At 34.1% G+C, this 3,280-nt stretch overlaps 1 long non-coding RNA gene across 2 annotated transcripts in view; it reads left to right on the top strand.

Annotated features, from left to right (window-relative positions):
• LOC107466423 (uncharacterized) overlaps window positions 1-2,609 on the top strand; it is a 4,896-nt gene extending 2,287 nt beyond the window's left edge. The window contains exon 5 of one of the 2 annotated variants that reach the window (XR_002367493.2): window positions 2,384-2,609. This is a non-coding gene — a long non-coding RNA (uncharacterized LOC107466423). Of the gene's footprint in view, window positions 1-1,887; window positions 2,285-2,383 lie in introns of those variants that run through there. The other variant, XR_002367492.2, reaches the window with a different exon arrangement.
• The last annotated feature ends 671 nt before the right edge of the window (window positions 2,610-3,280 follow it).

Genomic DNA, 3,280 nt, shown 5'->3' with positions numbered 1-3,280 from the left:
CATTTTCCCGAGAGGATGAAAGTAGCCACAGCTGATGGTGAACCCCTATACAAAGCTTGCCATGGAAAAGAGTAAGAAGGACTGAGTAGAAGCAGTAGGAGAGCAGGCGTCCTTGGGCTCTACAGCATCTCCATTCGCTTATCTGAAATTCCCACCAATGAATCTGCATAAGTCTTTTATCCCTTTTATTATTCCTTTTTATTATTTATTCCAATAATCACAATTACCCTTTAATCTGCCTAACTGAGATTTACAAGGTGACCATAGCTTGCTTCATACCAACAATCTCTGTGGATTCGACCCTTACTCACGTAAGGTTTATTACTTGGACGACCCAGTACACTTGCTGGTTAGTTGAATGGAGTTGTGAATTCAACCAGTGCCATAATAAAGTTTTCATTCAAAATCCAAAGAACGTAGATCACAATTTCGTCCACCATCTTATGTGACGTTGGTTGTTTTGGACAAACATGAATGCTTGGTTGATTTGATTATTATTTAGTTTTGTGAAATGAACGGTTTTGAAGTGTTTCTTTAAAGTCACTTCTTTAAAGCTTTGAAATCAAGTTTACTTCGTTGGAAATTGACTTGAGTTTGATTTGGTTTTATTGAAATATGAAAATGGAATGTATCTTTGGATTCAATTGGGTTTTGAGCTGATTTGATTTTGGACCCTTTAAAGAGGGTTGTGGAAGGGTTTGAATGGGACCTAGAAAGGGTGGTAGAGTCCATGTTATAGGGGAGGTGCTGCTGAAATTCCGATAGAATCCGAGACCTTATTGAAATGTTATTTGGAAAATTATGAGTTAAAGACTTCCACTATTTTATTTAGATTATTTAAGAAAGGGATGACTTATGCTTTTGAAATGAATTAAAAAAAAATTATGATTTAGTCTTGTTTCTTAAGAAAAGTATTGTATCTCTTTTGGGAGCAAGTTATTAAGATGAAACTTATGTTTCAAGGCTGTTTTAAATGTGAAAAGGGTTTATGTCTTTGAATTTGACTTGAGGGTTTCAATTGGAGGAGTTTCAGTGACTTTGAAAGAACCTGAATGTCTATTGACAAGTCTCATTTTACAATGTTTTGGGAAAAAGTTTTAAGTACTCTTTGAATTCTGAATTTTTGCAAGACAAACAATTTTCGGACAGTTTGAAACGCTTTAGATTTAGTCATGGAATTGAAGCTAGTTTTGTTTAAGTAAAGGAAATGGTTTTGAAAGGAGTAATTGATTGCATGACTCGATTTGGTTTAGATTCTATTTTTATTACTCAAATCAGGAAGCCAAGGTTTTAAAGATTTTAAGCAAACTTGAAGAAATGAGTTATGTTATTTTCTCCTAAAGACTTGAGACTCTGTCGAGAAACTTTTGTTACAAAATCCTGTTTTTGGATGTTTGATTTTGAATATTTCAGATGAGATCTTTAAATTGCCATGGCTTTGAAAGTTTTCGAAAGAGGATGCCGAGAGTGGCTTTGTTTTAAAAAGGGAACCTACTTTGAGTAAAAGTGGCTTATGAGCCTAAAATGATTTGAGGAATGGAAATTTTAAAGCAAAGGATGAAAGGAATTGATTTTTGGATTTCAAAGTGAAGTGAATTGAGAAAAAGTGATTTATGGCTTGAATGATGATTTTATGAATTTGATGATGTTGGATGGTGGAAGTGCTATTATGTTATGAGCCGGAATGGCTGTGTATGACAATGAATTATGGCTGATTGCGGAATATGTTATGAGCCGGATGGCTGACTATGAATCATGAATTTAAGCTGAATGGCTGAGATGAATGTTGATTTATGGCTGAGAATAAATGCATATATGCTGAGTTATTAATATTGTGATTATTGCACTTCACCTATCTGAGATACAAGTTTTCTTGGGTGAAAGCAGTGGCTAGCCACCACGTGCTCCAGGTGGAAACTCGATACTCTCCTGACCCTATGTCGTAAGTGAGGCCAGACATTGTGAAAGTTTTGGATGAGCTCGTCCCCTTGAATATACACCAGTGAGGGTGTTGGATGTGAATTATAATTATGATTGTGAATAACTCGAGTTGGGGATGCACGACAGAGAGACAGTATGAAAAGTATGAAAAGCTAATTTGGTTCAGCATAAGATAAGCCTTTTGAAAGGCTTTTAAATTTTTAAGAAATGAACAGTTTCTCTTTCAGAAAAGATTTTAGATTTATTCTTTTATAGTAAACCTTTGCTTTTGAAAAGATGCATAAGGCAGTTATTAACACTGTAACGATCTTATCTCTCGTATCTATTATAGTAATTCTTCAACCCTATATTTATTTTCACGTATCCTAGTAATTCTCTAACCCAATAGTGAGAACTAGCGATAATGATGTTCTCACTCCCCTACAGGTCTTTTCTATTTCAGGTTATAGACAACGAAGTTCGAAAGAGCTTATTTCTTCTCTATTAGACAATATTTCTGTTTTGTTTTAGTATTTTTGTTCCCTCGCCTCTATCTTTATATATTCTATAAGAGGGATAGGAATTGTATTAGCTAATACTTGTAAAACTATATATATGTATTCTTTGTGAGTTTTGTAAGTGGTATTATATGTATGGATGTATATTACTCATCGAAAAGTATTTTTGGAGCGGTTATACAGTTTAAAGTTTTAAACAGGCATATATTTTAGAACTAAATATTTTAAGCGTCATCGTAATACCTGAGCTATCAGAGTGACGCAGCCAGAAGCGTGACATTATGATAGTTAGGTGTTACAGAGGCGGTCTTGAAACCGGTTAAGTCTGCCAAATCTCCTCTTTTTTTTCTATTAAGTATTAAATAATATATATAATTTCACAATTATTTTAGTAAATTTATAATTTATAAAGACATAAAAATTATATTTTTTAAATTCACAAAATTAAAGTATTTATAATTATAAATATGTAATAAACATAATTATAAACCAAGTTTTTTGAAACAAAATAATAGAAATAACATTGTCCAAAGGAAAATAAATATTGTCTTCAAAGCAAGATAAACATAATCCAAAAAACTAGATTAGAACTAATGTTGGGAGAAGTTGGGTTTTGGAAAAAAGGAAATTGCAAAAAATAACCCTGGCAAAAAAAGACACTGATCCCCTTGGGAAAGCCCTCATTGCCCTACCAAAGCCCACAGTTTAAGCGGTACAGATTAGGCAGGATTTTGATGTGTGGTGGTCTCAATTTTCCAACCCGGCTCACCCTCTTTGGCGGGTTACGCGGACCAGCTCGGCTGGTTTAGGCTCGTTTGCCACTCCTACCTTCTATCCATACT

Source organism: Arachis duranensis, chromosome 9 (assembly GCF_000817695.3).
Source record: "Arachis duranensis cultivar V14167 chromosome 9, aradu.V14167.gnm2.J7QH, whole genome shotgun sequence".
In the NCBI taxonomy this organism is placed as follows: Eukaryota; Viridiplantae; Streptophyta; class Magnoliopsida; order Fabales; family Fabaceae; genus Arachis; species Arachis duranensis.
The sequence above is the reverse complement of the archived record's forward strand: the minus strand, read 5'-3'. Positions and strand labels throughout refer to the sequence as shown.